At 38.0% G+C, this 16891-nt stretch overlaps 1 long non-coding RNA gene across 1 annotated transcript; it reads left to right on the top strand.

Annotated features, from left to right (window-relative positions):
- Window positions 1–12760: 12760 nt before the first annotated feature.
- Window positions 12761–15295, top strand: LOC119928732. The gene is made up of 3 exons (XR_005451106.1): window positions 12761–13155; window positions 14552–14786; window positions 15191–15295. It is a non-coding gene; the product is annotated as an uncharacterized LOC119928732 (long non-coding RNA).
- The last annotated feature ends 1596 nt before the right edge of the window (window positions 15296–16891 follow it).

Here is a 16891-nt window from a genome sequence, read left to right as displayed (position 1 = left end):
ATGTTAACATGTTTGAACACATTTATTACTCTATTTATTTTGCTTGTACATATTTATTCTGTTTCTTTTATTAATATGTTTGTACACATTTATTACCCCATTTGACTGGTGCAAATTTATTCTATTTATTTTCATTTGGTAATGTGTTGGTAACATTTATTACTGTTTTACTTGGACATAGTTATTCTGTTTCTTTTATTTCGTTTATGTTTCTACACATTTACTACTCTTACTTGTACACATTTATTACTCTTACTTGTACATATTTAGTCTCTTTTATTTCGTTAATATGTTTGTACACAGTTATTACTCTATTTTGCTTGTACGTATTTATTCTGTTTCTTTGATTTAGTTAATATGTTTGTACACATTTATTACTCTATTTCTCTTATTTTGTTAATACGTTTGTACGCACTTATTACTCTATTTTGCTTGTACATATTTATTCTATTTCTTTCATTAATATGTTTGTACACATTTATTACCCCATTTGACTGGTGCAAATTTATTCTATTTATTTTCATTTGGTAATGTGTTGGTAACATTACTGTTTCTTTTACTTGTACATATTCTGTTTCTTTTATTTCGTTAATACGTTTCTACACATTTATTACTCTTACTTGTACATATTTAGTCTCTTTTATTTCGTTAATATGTTTGTACACAGTTATTACTCTTTATTTTGCTTGTACATATTTATTCTGTTTCTTTTATTTAGTTAATATGTTTGTACACATTTATTACTCTATTTCTCTTATTTTGTCAATACGTTTGTACGCACTTATTACTCTATTTTGCTTGTACATATTTATTCTATTTCTTTCATTAATATGTTTGTACACATTTATTACCCCATTTGACTGGTGCAAATTTATTCTATTTATTTTCATTTGGTAATGTGTTGGTAACATTACTGTTTCTTTTACTTGTACATATTCTGTTTCTTTTATTTCGTTAATACGTTTCTACACATTTATTACTCTTACTTGTACATATTTAGTCTCTTTTATTTCGTTAATATGTTTGTACACAGTTATTACTCTATTTTGCTTGTACGTATTTATTCTGTTTCTTTGATTTAGTTAATATGTTTGTACACATTTATTACTCTATTTCTCTTATTTTGTCAATACGTTTGTACACACTTATTACTCTATTTATTTTACTTGTGCATATTTATTCTATTTCTTTCATTAATATGTTTGTACACATTTATTACCCCATTTTACTGGTGCAAATTTATTCTATTTATTTTCATTTGGTAATGTGTTGGTAACATTTATTACTGTTTCTTTTACTTGGACATATTTATTCTGTTTCTTTTATTTCGTTAATATGTTTCTACACATTTATTACTCGTACATATTTAGTCTCTTTTATTTCGTTAATATGTTTGTACACAGTTGTTACTCTATTTTGCTTGTACGTATTTATTCTGTTTCTTTTATTTAGTTAATATGTTTGTACACGTTTATTACTCTATTTCTCTTATTTTGTTAATACGTTTGTACGCACTTATTACTCTATTTATTTTGCTTGTACATATTTATTCTATTTCTTTTATTAATATGTTTGCACACATTTATTACCCCATTTTACTGGTGCAAATTTATTCTATTTATTTTAATTTGGTAATGTGTTGGTAACATTTATTACTGTTTTACTTGGACATAGTTATTCTGTTTCTTTTATTTCGTTAATATGTTTCTACACATTTATTACTCTTACTTGTACATATTTAGTCTCTTTTATTTCGTTAATATGTTTGTACACAGTTATTACTCTATTTTGCTTGTACATATTTATCCTGTTTCTTTTATTTAGTTAATATGTTTGTACACATTTATTACTCTATTTCTCTTATTTTGTTAATACGTTTGTACGCACTTATTACTCTATTTATTTTATTTGTACATATTCTATTTCTTTTATTAATATGTTTGTACACATTTATTACCCCATTTTACTGGTGCAAATTTATTCTATTTATTTTCATTTGGTAATGTGTTGGTAACATTTATTACTGTTTCTTTTACTTGGACATTTTATTCTGTTTCTTTTATTTCGTTAATATGTTTCTACACATTTATTACTCTTGTACATATTTAGTCTCTTATTTCGTTAATATGTTTGTACACAGTTGTTACTCTATTTTGCTTGTACGTATTTATTCTGTTTCTTTTATTTAGTTAATATGTTTGTACACGTTTATTACTCTATTTCTCTTATTTTGTTAATACGTTTGTACGCACTTATTACTCTATTTATTTTATTTGTGCATATTTATTCTATTTCTTTTATTAATATGTTTGTACACATTTATTACCCCATTTTACTGGTGCAAATTTATTCTATTTATTTTAATTTGGTAATATGTTGGTAACATTTATTACTGTTTATTTTACTTGTACATATTTATTCTGTTTCTTTTATTTTGTTAATATGTTTCTACACACTTATTACTCTTACTTGCACATATTTAGTCTCTTTTATTTAGTTAATATGTTTGTACACAGTTATTACTCTATTTTGCTTGTACATATTTATTCTGTTTCTTTTATTTAGTTAATATGTTTGTACACATTTATTACTCTATTTCTCTTATTTTGTTAATACGTTTGTACGCACTTATTACTCTATTTTATTTGTGCATATTTATTCTATTTCTTTTATTAATATGTTTGTACACATTTATTACCCCATTTTACTGGTGCAAATTTATTCTATTTATTTTAATTTGGTAATATGTTGGTAACATTTATTACTGTTTATTTTACTTGGACATATTTATTCTGTTTCTTTTATTTCGTTAATATGTTTCTACACATTTATTACTCTTGTACATATTTAGTCTCTTTTATTTCGTTAATATGTTTGTGCACAGTTATTACTCTATTTTGCTTGTACATATTTATTCTGTTTCTTTGATTTAGTTAATATGTTTGTACACATTTATTACTCTATTTTACTTGTGCATATTTATTCTATTTCTTTTATTTCATTAATATGTTTGTACACATTTATTACTCTATTTTACTTGTACATATTAACTCTATTTCTTTTATTTTGTTAATATGTTTCTATACATTGCTTACTCTATTTATTTTACCTGTACATATTTATTCTATTTATTTTATTTCGTTAATATGTTTCTACACATTTATTACTCTTGTACATATTTAGTCTCTTTTATTTCGTTAATATGTTTGTACACAGTTATTACTCTATTTTACTTGTACATATTTATTCTATTTCTTTTATTTTGTTAATATGTTTGTACACACTTATTACTTGTACATATTTATTCTATTTCTTTCATTTCGATAATATGCTTGTACACATTTATTCTATTTTACTTGTACATATATATTCTATTTCTTTTATTTTGTTAATATGTCTGTACACATTTATTACTCTATTTATTTTACTTGTACACATTTATTCTATTTTATTTTGTTAATATGTTTGTACACATTTATTACTCTATTCATTTTACTTGTCCATATTTATTCTATTTCTTTTATTTCGTTATGTTTGTACACATTTATTACTCCATTTCTTTTATTTTGTGAATATGTTCGTACACATTTATTACTCTATTATTTTACTTGTACATATTTATTCTACTTTTATTTTGTTAGTATGTTTGTACACATTTATTACTCTATTTTACTTGTACATATTTATTCTATTTCTTTTATTTTGTTAATATGTTTGTACACATTTATTACTCTATTTTACTTGTACATATTTATTCTATTTCTTTTATTTCGTTAATATGTTTGTACACATTTATTACTCTATTTTACTTGTACATATTTAGTCTATTTCTTTTATTTCATTAATATGTTTGTGCACATTTATTACTCCATTTTACTTGTACAAATCTATTCTATTTTAATTTGGTAATATGTTTGTAAACATTTATTACTCTATTTCTTTTATTTTGTTAATATGTTCGTACACATTTATTACTCCATTTTACTTGTACATATTTATTCTATTTTTATTTTGCTAGTAAGTTTGTACACATTTATTACTCAATTTTACTTGTACATATTTATTCTATTTCTTTTATTTTGTTAATATGCTTGTACACATTTATTACTCTATTTTACTTCTACATATTTATTCTATTTCTTTTATTTCGTTAATATGTTTGTACACATTTATTACTCTATTTTCCTTGTACATATTTAGTCTATTTCTTTTATTTTGTTAATATGTTCGTACACATTTATTACTCTATTTTACTTGTACATATTTATTCTATTTCTTTTATTTCGTTAATATGTTTGTACACATTTATTACTCTATTTTACTTATACATATTTAGTCTATTTCTTTTATTTTGTTAATATGTTTGTACACATGAATGAAAATGGCATTTATTAAGCGCTTACTATGTGCAAAGCACTGTTCTAAGCGCTGAGCACTGTTCTAAGCGCTGAGCACTGTTATTTATTACTCTATTTTACTTGTACATATTTATTCTATTGTATTTTGTTAATATGCTTGTACACATTTATTACTCTATTTTACTTGTACATATTTATTCTATTTCTTTTATTTTGTTAATATGTTTGTGCATATTTATTACTCCATTTTACTTGTACAACTTTAGTCTATTTTAATTTGGTAATATGTTTGTACACATTTATTACTCTATTTTATTTTGTTAATATGTTTGTACATTTATTACTCTATTTTACTTGTACAAATTTGTTCTATTTCTTTTATTTTCTTAATACTTTTGTACACATTTATTACCCTATTTTACTTGTACATATTCTATTTCTTTTATTTCGTTAATATGTTTGTACACGTTTATTACTCTATTTTCCTTGAACATATTTAGTCTATTTCTTTTATTTTGTTAATATGTTTGTATACATTTATTATTTTATTTTACTTGTACATATTTATTCTATTTCTTTTATTTTGTTAATAGGTTTGTACATATTTATCACGCTATTTATTTTACTTGTACATATTTATTCTATTTATTTCAATTTGGTAATATGTTTGTACATATTTATTACTCTATTTATTTTACTTGTACAAATTTATTCTATTTATTTCAATTTGGTAATATGTTTGTACATGTTTATTACTCATTTATTTTACTTGTACATATCTATTCTATTTATTTTATTTTTTTAATATGTTTGGTTTTGTTGTCTGTCTCCCCCTTCTAGACTGTGAGCCCACTGTTGGGTAGGGACTGTCTCTCTATGTTGCCAACTTGTACTTCCCAAGCGCTTAGTACAGTGCTCTGCACACAGTAAGCGCTCAATAAATACGATTGATTGATTGATTTTACTTGTACATATTTATTCTATTTTATTTTGTTAATATGTTTGTACATATTTATTACTCGATTTATTTATTTTACTTGTACAAATTTATTCTATTTATTTTAATTAGGTAATGTTTGTACATATTTATTACTTGATTTATTTATTTAACTTATACAAATTTATTCTATTTTGTTAGTATGTTTGTACATATTTATTACTCTGTTTATTTGACTTGTACATATTTATTCTATTTATCTTATTTTGTTCATATGTTTCTACATACCTATTACTCGATTTGTTTATTTTACTTGTAGATATTTATTGCTCGATTTATTTATTTATTTTACTTGTAAATATTTATTCTATTTATTTTGTTATACTTGTACATATTACTCGATTTATTTATTTATTTTACCTGTACGTATTTATTCTATTTATTTTATTTTGTTAATATGTTTGTACATATTTACTACTCTATTTTACTTGGACATATTTTGTTTATTTTATTTTGTCAATGTTTGTACATATTTATTACTCTATTTTACTTGTACATATTTATTCTATTTATTTTATTTTGTTAATATGTGTATACATATTACTCGATGTATTTATTTTACTTGTACATATTGATTCTATTAATTTTTTGTTAATATGTGTGTACATATTTATTACTCGATTTATTTATTTATTTTACTTGTACATATTTATTCTATTCATTTTATTTTGTTAATATGTTTGTACTTATTCATTACTCAATTTATTTATTTTACTTGTACATATTTATGCTATTTATTTTATTTTGTTAATATGTATGTATCTGTTTATTACTCGATTTATTTATTTATTTTACTTGTACATATTTATTCTATTTATTTTATTTTGTTAATATGTGTGTACATATTTATTACTCAATTTATTTATTTTACGTGTACATATTTATTCTATTTATTTTATTTTGTTAATATGTTTTGTTTTGTTGTCTGTCTCCCCCTTCTAGACTGTGAGCCCACTGTTGGGTAGGGACTGTCTCTGTATTTTGCCAACTTGTACTTCCCAAGCGCTTAGTACAGTGCTCTGCACACAGTAAGCGCTCAATAAATACGATTGAATGAATGAATGGATGAATAGCACGTTTACTTCATTTATTCATTCAGTCCTTGTACATATTTACTATTCTATTTATTTTATTTTGTTAATATGTTTTGTTTTGTTGTCTGTCTCCCCCTTCTAGACTGTGAGCCCGCTGTTGGGTAGGCACTGTCTCTATATGTTGCCAACTTGTACTTCCCAAGCGCTTAGTACAGAGCTCTGCACACAGTAAGCGCTCAATAAATACGATTGAATGAATGAATGAATGAATGCGATTGAATGAATGAATTTATTGAGCAAATATAATAATAATAATAATAATGATGGTATTTATTAAGCACTTACTATATGCTAAGCACTGTTCTAAGTGCTGGCACTATTCTAAGCGCTGATATATGTACATAGTGTGCTCAGTGGGAAGAGCATGGGCTTTGGAGTCAGAGGTCATGGGTTCAAATCCCGGCTCTGCCAATTGTCAGCTGTGTGACTTTGGGCAAGTCACTTCACTTCTCTGGGCCTCAGTTCCCTCATCTGGAAAATGGGGATTAAGACTGTGAGCCTCTGTGGAACAACCTGATCACCTTGTAACCTCCCCAGTGCTTAGAACAGTGCTTTGCACATAGTAAGTGCTTAATAAATGCCATTATTATTATTATTATTATTACTAAGCGCTTGGAAAGTACAACTCGGCCACAGATAGAGACAATCCCTACCCAACAAGGGGCTCACAGTCTAGAAGTTTACTGTGTGCAGGGCCCTGTGATGATGATGATGATGGCATTTATTAAGCGCTTACTATGTGCCAAGCACTGTTCTAAGCGCTGGGAAGGTTACAAGGTGATCGGGTTGTCCCACGGGGGGGCTCCCAGTCTTCACCCCCATTTTACAGATGAGGGAACTGAGGCCCAGAGAAGTGAAGTGACTTGCCCAAAGTCACAAAGCCAAGTGGTGGAGTCGGGATTAGAACCCACGATCTCCGACTCCAAAGCCCGGACTCTTTCCACTGACCCACGCTGCTTCTCCTGTGCAGGAAAGCAGCGTGGCTTAATGGCAAGAGCCCGGGCTTAGGAGTCAGAGGTCGTGGGTTCTAATCCCGACTCCGCCGCTTATCAGCTGTGTGACTTTCTGGGCAAGTCACTTCACTTCTCTGGGCCTCAATTACCTCATCTGGAAAATGGGGATTAAGACTGTGAGCCCCATGTAGGACAACCTGATTACCTTCTATCTATCCCAGCGCTTAGAGCGGTGCATGGCACATAGTAAGCACTTAACCGATACCATCATTATTATTATTACTAAACGCTTGGGAGAGTTCAATATGACACAGTTGGTAGACACGTTCTCTGCCCTAAACGAGTTTACAGTCTAGCGGGGGAGACAGACATTAATAAAAAATTACGATTATGGTACATAAATGCAGTGGGGCTGAGGGAGAGGTGAATAAAGAGTGCAAATCCGAAGCAGGGCGAGGCAGAAGGGAGTGGGAGAAGAGGAAATGGGGGTTTAGTCGGGGATCCCCTTGAAGGAGATGTGTCTTTGATAAGGCTTTGAGGGTGATCGCCTGCCGGGTATGAAGAGGGAGGGAGTTTCAGGCCAGAGGCAGAATGTGGGTGGGAGGTAGGCGGCCAGATAGATGAGATCCAAGTGCAGTGAGTAGGTTGGCATTAGAGGGGCAAAGGGTGCGAGCTGGGTCATAGAAGCATATCACGGAGTTAAGATTGCAGGGGGCGAGGTGACTGAATGCTCCGCCACTTGTCTGCTGTGTGACTTTGGGCAAATCACTTAACTTCTCTGTGCCTCAGTTACCTCCTCTGTAAAATGGGGATTAAGACTCTGAGCCCCATGTGGGGCAACCTGATCACCTTGTATCCTCCCCAGCGCTTGGAACAGTGTTTGGCACATAGTAAGCGCTTAACAAAAAACTCCTTTCTCTCGGCTTCAAGGCTGTCCATCACCTCACCCCCTCCTACCTCTCCTCCCTTCTCTCCTTCTCCAGCCCAGCCCGCACCATCCGCTCCTCTGCTGTCGACCCCCGGCCCACGTCCTCCCCCTGGCCTGGAATGCCCTCCCTCTGCCCATCCTCCAAGCTAGCTCTCTTCCTCCCTTCAAAGCCCTACTGAGAGCTCACCTCCTCCAGGAGGCCTCCCCAGATTGAGCCCCCCGCCCTACCTCCTTCCCCTCCCCACAGCACCTGCATATGTTTGTACAGATTTATTACTCTATTTTACTTGTACATATTTACTATTCTATTTACTTTATTTTGTTAATAAGTTTTGTTTTGTTGTCTGTCTCCCCCTTCTAGACTGTGAGCCCGCTGTTGGGTAGGGACCATCTCTATATGTTGCCAACTTGGACTTCCCAAGCGCTTGGTACAGTGCTCTGCCCACAGTAAGCGCTCAATGAATATGATTGAATGAATGAATCCCCATTTTCCAGATGAGGTAACTGAAGCAAAGAGAAGTTAAGTAACTTGCCCAAAGTCATACGACTGATAAGAGGCAGAGCTAGGATTAGAACCCACAACCTCTGACTCCGAAGCCCGGGCTCTTTCCACTAAGCCATGCTGCTTCTCTGGGACCGAAAGAATCACCCAGCTACCTTATCAGCCAGCAGCCTCAATCTCCCTCCCCTTGGGCTCAGTGATGATAGAAAGTAATGAGCTTGAGTGTTTGCATTCAGCTAGCCCACCAAGCCAGCCTGTAGCCTCAGGAGATAACAAATGGGACCCTCCATGTCAAATCCTGGCTGAAATGTACAATGCTTGTGGGTAGGAGTGTTTGAGCATGGGTCTTTATGGGGAACTAGGCATAAACCTTCCGCTTTTGTGGCTCCTACTATTGCACACCACATCCTTGTTCTCCTCTCACCACACCCGCCCCAAACGACCCATCCCTGGATCCTCTCCACAGTCTTCCTTCTCTGCTCATGCCTTCGTCCAGCTGAGTCATCTTGGCAGAAATCTAAAATCCGTACCCATCTCTGCCACAATAAATTTGACCTTACCTATTACAGCTCTGCCCTTTTACTACGGAAACAGCGCTTCTATTCCTTCCTCATCAATTCCCTCAACTTTAGCCTCCTTCAAGTAGCCCAGACTCTGCCACAATAAATTTGACCTTACCTATTACAGCTCTGCCCTTTTACTACGGAAACAGCGCTTCTATTCCTTCCTCATCAATTCCCTCAACTTTAGCCTCCTTCAAGTAGCCCAGACTCTGCCACAATAAATTTGACCTTACATATTACAGCTCTGCCCTTTTACTAAGGAAACAGTGCTTCTATTCCTTCCCCATCAATTCCCTCAACTTTAGCCTCCTTCGAGCTTAGCATCCGCCAAGCTCGCTCTCTTCCTCCCTTCAAGGCCCTACTGAGAGCTCCCCTCCTCCAGGAGGCCTTCCCAGACTGAGCCCCTTCCTTCCTCTCCCCCTCGTCCCCCTCTCCATCCCCCTCATCTTACCTCCTTCCCTTCCCCACAGCACCTGTATATATATTTGTACATATTTATTACTCTATTTTACTTGTACATATCTATTCTATTTATTTTATTTTATTAGTATGTTTGGTTTTGTTCTCTGTCTCCCCTTTTTAGACTGTGAGCCCACTGTTGGGTAGGGACTGTCTCTATATGTTGCCAACTTGTACTTCCCAAGCGCTTAGTACAGTGCTCTGCACACAGTAAGCGCTCAATAAATACGATTGATTGATTGATTCAAGTAGCCCAGACTTTCAACTCCCTTCTAAAGACTCCAGTGCCCCATCCCCTCCCTCACTAAGCTCGTAGCTTCACACACTATTTTGTTAATAAGGACTATCAGACATGAATTAGCGTGGTTTAGTGGAAAGAGCCCAGGCTTGGGAGTCATAGGTCGTGGGTTCTAATTCCGGCTCCGCCACTTGTCAGCTGTGTGACTCTGAGCGAGTCACTTAACTTCTCTGGGCCTCAGTTCCCTCATCTGTAAAATGGGGATGAGGACTGTGAGCCCCACGTGGGACAACTTGATCACCTTATATCTACCCCAGTGCTAGAACAGTGCTTGGCACATAGTAAGTGTTTAACAAATACCATCATTATTATTATTTAAACAAATACCATCATTATTATTATTATTTAAACTCTCTGGGCCTCAGTTTCCACCTCTGAAAAATGGGAATAATAATAATACCTACCTTTCCCTATCTCCCAGGGATTTCATGAGAAGAAAAATGAGACGAGTAGTGTGAAAGTGCTCTGGAAGATACAAGCATCATACAAATTCAGTGTAGTCTCAATTCATACGAACTGAGAAGCAGCATGAAGTAGTGAAAAGAGCACAGGCCTGGGGGTCGGAAGACCTTAGTTCTAATCCCGGTTCTGCCACTTGTCTGCTGTGTGACCTTGAGCACCTCTCTGTGCCTCAGTTACCTCATTTGTAAAATGGGGATTAAGACTATGTGGGACATGGACTGTGTCCAGCCTGATTAGCTTGCATCTATCCCAGCACTTAGTACAGTGCCTGGCGCATATTAAGCATTTAAATAATAATAATAATGATAGTATTTGTCATTCTTTCATTCAATCGTATTTATTGAGCTCTTACTGTGTGCAGAGCACTGAGCTAAGCACTTGGAAAGTACAATTCAGCAATAAAGAGAGAGAATCCCTGCCCACAACATGTTTCAGTCTAGAAGCGGGGAGACAAACATCAAAACAAGTAAACAGGCATCAATAGCATCAATATAAATAGAATTACAGATATATACACATCAAAACAAGTAAACAGGCATTAATATAAATACTTAGGTACTTATTATGTGCCAAGCATGAGGTAAATACAAGTTAATCCGGTTGGACACAATCCTTGTTCCACCTGAAGCTCACAGTCTAAGTAGACGGGAGTAGGATTTAATCCCCATTTTACAGATGGGGTAACCGAGGCCCAGTTAAGCACTTACTACGTGCCAAGGACCATGCTAAGCACTGGGGAAGATACAAGATTGAATGAATGAAAGACGCTACGGTCACACCCAGTCCCTGTTCCACCTAGGGCTCACAGTCTTCATCCTCATTTTACGGATGAGGTAACGGAGACACAGAGAAGTGAAGTGACTTGTCCTACGTCACACAGCAGACACGTGGCAGAGGTAAGGTTAGAACCCAGGGCCTCTGACTCCCAGAGCCGTGGTCTGCATCATTTTGGAGGGGGAGAAAAGATGAAAGTATTGCTTGTTCTGTAGAGGAGTATAATCAGATGGTGCCTTCTGTCCAAGCTTCCAGCGCCCCAGTGAACGTCCAGCACAGACCCCAGCAGCTTGGGGACTTTGGCTGCCAGGCCGGCGGAGAACTTCGGGCGGGATGGGCGACGGAGTCCCGACCGGCCCTGAGGACAGAGCATGGCACCCTAGCCTGGCCGCCTTAAAGTCAAGGGCACCTAACTCCAAATATTCAAGGGCTAAGGGCACAATGCCAACGCTGACCAAATCTCAACAACTCAGTAAAGGGAAGTTTGTTCCATCCACATAAGGGGAAGTGACTGAGCCCAGCCCTAAAGAGCAGATCGGGGAGGAGCCAGAAACAGCAAGCCAAGAATCCTCTAGCGCTTTCACTAGCACCCACCTCACCCCACTTCTCCCTAGCCAGTTGGGCAAACATTTCTGGTGCTACAGCTTCTACCCCACCCAGTTGTATATTGTCGAGTCTGTTCCTCACCTAAACCAAGCAGTTTTTCTTTGGTGATTGGACTTCTACCTCTGTTCGGTGATAAACAGGCAAATCAGTTGGCCCCTCCTCCTGTCTAAGCATTTGAATCTTTGCTGATTTGCTTCCTTCCCTCTGGCATTTATTTTCCTTGAATATTTATCCTTCCTTCCCTCTCCCACTCCTATGCTGGTGAAGTCATCAGGGGTTAAGGGGAAAGGAAACGATGACACTGGAGGCTTCAGAAGGAGCTGAAGGTCTGGAAGTCCATGAGGAAAAAGGGAGTTTGACACTTGGGAGTCTGAGGTCGTGGGTTCTAATCCTGGCTCCGCCGCTTAGCTGTGTGATTTTGGGCAAGTCACTTCACTTCTCTGTACCTCTGTTACCTCATCTGGGAAATGGGGATTAAGACTGTGAGCCCCATGTGGGACAACCTGATTACCTTGTATCCCCCCCAGTACTTAGAACAGTGCTTGGCACATAGCGCTGAACAAATACCAAAACATTATTATTATTATTGAAGGAGGGATAGTAACACTGTTTTGCTAGTGGAAGGGCAGTCAGAATTGGTATCATGAGAGAGCAAATGAATAATGACGCCTACAAAGTGGGGGTTATTTTCCCTTCCATATCTCCCAGATGAAGCTCAATTCCTTTTGAGTTATTTGGAGAAGGCACAAAAATAAATCCCATGTATTATCACAGTATCGCCAGTTGTGCTGTACAACACGGAATGGATCAAATAGTCACCTTCTGCTGTAACAGTTTCCTGGTTCATTTGGCAAAACAGACATTAGAGTAAAATCCTGTGGAAGGCATTGTTGGTCCTTCGGGCAGACAAAAATTTCCATTTCAAGATTAACACACCTTTCCCCCAGCTCACCCTGCCCTTTAGAGGCTCAGCTCAACAGAAGGGTTCAGTTTACAAAGTCCCAAGTCTGCGGGGCCAGGTGTGTACAATTAGATATTCTTCTTTGCTTTGTCTCCCCAGAACAGTCAGCGAGAAATAAATCAAAACAAGGACACAGAGATATCTATATTTACTTTCAGGGAGCCAGTGCTAGTCTGGCTGGCAGAATCCAGAGCAGCCAGGTAAGAGATTTTTAAGGGGCCAAGTCTGCTTTAATCTCTCAAGTTTGCTATATTGGCCAATCTTTTCAAATTGGGGGGTTCAGACAGATGGAATCGGGGCCTAAAAAACATCTGCATGGCTTCAGTTCACGTCTCCCCACTCCTCAAGGACCATCCGCCTCTGTATTAAACTGAAACTCCTTACCATTGACTTTAAAACACCCAATCAACTCATCCCCCTCTTATCTTACTTGGCGGCTCTCCTACAACTCAGTCCACATACTTTGCTCCTCCAATGCCGACCTTCTCACCGTACCGCAAACTCATCAATCTCGCTGCCGACCCCTTGCCCCCGTCCACCCTCTGGTCTGGAATTCCCTCCCGCTTCACATACAACTGACAACTTTCCTCCCACACCTCCCGCAAGACTAAGCCCTACTCCCCCGCAACCCTTCCTCATGACATAATTTAATGTCTATTTCCCCCGGTAGACTGTAAGCTCCGTGTCTACCAACTGTTTTATTGTACTCCCCTAAGTGCTCAATAAATGCCACCAACCACTTGGTTCGCCTCACCACCAGTGAGGACTGCTTGGGGCTTGATTTGTTAAAGGAGGCAAGTGGGCCACTTGACCAAAGGGGCATAAAAATAATAATAATAATGCTATTGTGGTATTTGTTAATTACAAACTATGCGTCAAGCCCTGTTGTAAGCACTGGGATACATATAAATTCATCAGGTCCCACATGGGGTTCCCATTGTATGTAGGAGGGACAAAGCAACATGTCGTAATGGCTAGAGCGCAGACCTGAGAGTCAGAAGGCTTTAATCCCAGCTCTGCCACCTGTCTGCTGTGTGACCTTGGGCAAGTCACTTTACCGAGGTCTCTAGGCCTCAGTTACCTCATCTGTAAAATGGGGATTGAGACTGTGAGCCTCATGTGGGACAGGGACTGTGTCCAACCCGATCTACTTGTAATAATAACAATGGCATTTATTAAGCGCTTACTATGTGCAAAGCACTGTACTAAGCGCTGGGGAGGTTACAAGGTGATCAGGTTGTCCCATGGGGGGGCTCACAGTCTTAATCCCCATTTTACAGATATGGTAACTGAGGCCCAGAGAAGTGAAGTGACTTGCCTAAAGTCACACAGCTGACAATTGGTGGAGCCGGGATTTGAACCCACGACTTCTGACTCCAAAGCCCAAGCTCTTTCCACTGCGCCACTTGTATCCACCCCGGCACTTAGTACGGTGCCTGGCAAATAGCTAAGTGCTTAACAACTACCATAATTACTATTATGGACTGAGGCTCAGAGAAGTGAAGTAACTTGCCCAAGCTCACATAGAAGGCAAGTGGCAGAGGTGGGATTAGAACTCGGGTCCTCTAACTCCCAGACTCTTGCTCTTTCCACTAGGCCACACTACTTCTCTGGGAAGCATCCGTCAATGGATGGAGGGAAAGAGGAAGGTGTTTTCTGGACCTGAGGAGCTGGACAGTCCCTGCTGGGACTAGAATATATTGACTGATCATTGCTTTGGTCAACTGGGATCTCTGAGTGTGGCTGGACTGAGGATGGACTAGAAGGGACCTGGGACTCGAGGGCATGGCTTCGTGTGCTTGGCACCTGGGAAGGCGTAACGGTGAGCAAGGTAAGATAAACCCCTTGTTTTTATCTGGATACTTAAGTGTGTTGATCTGCGGTGTCTACTAGTGTGATCTTTTGTGTTTTCGGTTATACCTGGATGGTAGGTGAATTTGCGTGGTCTGTGCAAAGTCCCATCTTCAAAAAGGGGAAATAGGGGGAAGTTAGCATAACAGAGAAAGGGGAAGAGAGGCAAAACAACAACAAGGTGAGGCAAAGCGGGGGGAGAGCGTGTGAGGAAAGAACAATGTCAGAAAAAATGAGTACACGTATCGTGAAGGTGCGGATAAAGGTGTGGTTGTAGAATACCTTTTTATGACCCGGCTGCGGAGTTCGGGAAAGCTGAGTCCAGGCGACAGGGACTTTAATCTCTCTCATCACCCACTCCCATATTAACCTGGCTATCCTTAGATCCCAGCAGTATGTCTGCAGAGGGCAGAATGACCCAGACACCGAAGAGGGCAATTTCATCTGGGAAACACAAGTGAGGGGACTACATGGGGTGTTTACCCAATTGTCCTACGGAAAACCTTCCAGGCTTTCATCAAGAGGGCGAACCTCCTCAGTCCTCCTGGTCCACCTGGCCCTGCTGGTCCTTTTCGCCTCCACTAGCACCGAAGCAGCGTGGCTCAGTGGAAAGAGCATGGGTTTTGGAGTCAGAGGTCATGGGTTCGAATACTGGCTCTGCCACTTGTCAGCTGTGTGACTTTGGGCAAGTCACTTAACTTCCCTGGGCCCCAGTTTCCTCATCTGTAAAATGGGGATGAAGACTGTGAGCCCATGGGACAGCCTTATCACCTTGTACCCTCCCCAGTGTTTAGAACAGTGCTTTGCACATAGTAAGCACTTAATAAATGCCATTATTATTATTATTATTATTATTATCTCCCGAATCCCCATCCCAGCCGATTATCCCGCCCCTTCATCCATCCCCGGGACTTTCCCAGTGGGTAAGCGGCCCACCCGCCAACATGTCCAGTGGCGTCCCGGCCGACATGATGAGTGGGGGAAAAAGGGGAGAAAGGATCCATTCACTCGTTCCTTCCGTCCTATTTATTGGGCGCTTCCTGCGTATTCTATTTATTTTATTTGGTTTATATGTTTAGTTTTGTTGCCTGCCTCCCCTTTCTAGACTGGGAGCCCGCTGTTGGGGAGGGACCGTCTCTCTATGTTGCCAACTTGGACTTCCCAAGCGCTTAGTACACTGCTCTGCACACAGTAAGCGCTCAATATGATTGAATGAATGAATGAATGAATGCAGAGCACTGGACTAAGCACTTTTTGTGGCCTGTCTCCCCCTTCTACACTGGGAGCCCGCTGTTGGGTAGGGACCGTCTCTATATGTTGCCGACTTGTACTTCCCAAGCGCTTAGTACAGCGCTCTGCACAGTAAGCGCTCAATAAATACAATTGAATGAATGAATGAATCCAGGCTCAGGCTGTCACCCCAAGAGTGGTCCTCTTCCGGGACGGATCGAGGGACGCGCGGGCCAATCCACCGACACCAACTTTTAAGACCGTACCATTTTATTTAGTGTTCCAGGGAAAATTTAGGTTCACTTAAAAACAAAGCAAAAAGAAATTCCAAGTTCCCAAAGTAACAGAGCAGGAAATATCACACATTCCATAATCCTACCACAAAGCATAATGGGAGATCCTTCAATATTTTAAAAATACATAATATCCAAAAGCAGCAACTCATAGAGCAGGTGGTACGGAACCACCAAGGAGTAGAGGTGTGATATTGTTCCGGGAGATAGAGTAGGCTTCCAGGTCTGGGCAAGGAACCTCTAAACCCTATAGCACCTGGCTAGCTAATCAGAAGCTACAAGAACAGCAAGTTACATTTTTAAGCAAACTCGTTTCCAGCACGTGCATGAGAGGAGGCCGGGTCGCTTTCCTCCCTCACAGCCACTGTAGTGTCCTACAGTCCCCACAGCTGGGACTCAGGTGTGTGGATATGCTCCCATCTGGGTACCCTCTTCCACAATCCCCCGTACACATATACCCCACGCAGCAGATACAGCCATCTCACACACACATACACGCTCTCTCTCTCTCTCCAGTCCAAATGGGGCAAATTTCCTTCTTGTTTCTACTGTACTCAGAGAA

Source organism: Tachyglossus aculeatus, chromosome 5 (genome assembly GCF_015852505.1).
Source record: "Tachyglossus aculeatus isolate mTacAcu1 chromosome 5, mTacAcu1.pri, whole genome shotgun sequence".
NCBI classification, from domain to species: domain Eukaryota; kingdom Metazoa; phylum Chordata; class Mammalia; order Monotremata; family Tachyglossidae; genus Tachyglossus; species Tachyglossus aculeatus.
The sequence above is the reverse complement of the archived record's forward strand: the minus strand, read 5'-3'. Positions and strand labels throughout refer to the sequence as shown.